The sequence below is a fragment of the Orycteropus afer genome, unplaced genomic scaffold (genome assembly GCF_000298275.1).
Source record: "Orycteropus afer afer isolate SDZICR_OR568_19922 unplaced genomic scaffold, OryAfe1.0 scaffold00061, whole genome shotgun sequence".
Taxonomy (NCBI): Eukaryota; Metazoa; Chordata; class Mammalia; order Tubulidentata; family Orycteropodidae; genus Orycteropus; species Orycteropus afer.
In genome coordinates, this window is record NW_006921648.1 from 1,337,597 (window position 1) to 1,338,898 (window position 1,302).

Genomic DNA, 1,302 nt, shown 5'->3' on the forward strand with positions numbered 1-1,302 from the left:
TGTTCATGTCCTGTCTCTCACTTCTTTAGCATATATATCCTGGTAATGGAATTGCTGGATCAAGTGGTAGTTCTACTTTTATTTTTTTAAGGAAACGCCATACCATTTTCCACAATGGTTGTACCATTAAAACAAAGTTTTTTTAAGTGTAATGCTTGACAAGGTCAGCAAATAACAATATGAGCTTGCTGTGCCTACTTTCAAGTTATCGAGAGGTAGTGAGGACATAAAAAAATAACAAATGGACAATTTTACTTTATACACAAAAAACACACACAAACCATTCCAATAAAAAAAAAAACATACAAACTATTCAAACAAAAACAAAACCGCACTCACACATCACCCTCCAGAGACCCTGATCCTGAAATAGTCTCCCTCTGTACCAAGTCAGCCTTCCTCACCAGAGGAATGGAACGAGGCCAGGTCCCCTCACGTGACGGTCAACTAAGCAGAACTATTGTGGTTAGGGGTGAGCCTCTCCTGCCCTCCTCAGTTCCGGTCCTGTGGCAACCAGGAAAAGGGTAGGGGGCTTACCAGAAACTGGCACCTGAAATTTCCCTTTTCTTATTCTCTGCAATGTGAAATGGACTGGTAGTCCTGTGGAAGGAGGCAGCAGACACGCTGCCTGGGCAAAGAAAATCCCAGTGGTTGCTTAGAGCAGACCACCCAATGCCTCAGTCCGAGACGGGGCCACCACGTCTCAGGAGCAAAAAGCCCACCAAGGGAAATCTGATGTAGGAACAACAGGTCAACAACTCAGGGTCCATAAAGAGGCTGGTTATTCTATTTACTTAAAAGAAAGCAAAAGGGAGAGGAAAATAGCAAGTTAGTCACTATGATGAATGTCGACTTTAATCACGCTGGCTAGTCTGTTAAAGTTCTGCAATTTTCAGTGAGGAGCCCTTCGGTCTTCCACTTCAGTGTGTACAGATGTCCCCTGCTTGTGTTAAAGAAGAAGGGGGGGACGGTGCTTCAAAGGAGCCGGTAGGTGCCCAGGCAGACTCTCGAAGGGCTGGCCCCCAGGAGCAGGGAACACTGGTCGTGTCAGGAGACACCTGTAGGTGGAGGCTCTGCCTGGCTAGGACTTCAGTCATCTATAGCAGGACTGGTAAAGGACAGCCCCTGGGCCTCTTACCTCTTTCTTTCTTTCTTTCTTTCATATTTCACTGTGTTTTCAGTGAAGGTTTCCACAGCACTTTATAGTCCCATTAGACAATTTGTGCACAAATTGTTCAATGACAGTGTTTTCATGGTTTCTGCTCTGGTTGCTCTGTTTCCATTACTCTAGTCTCCCCACCA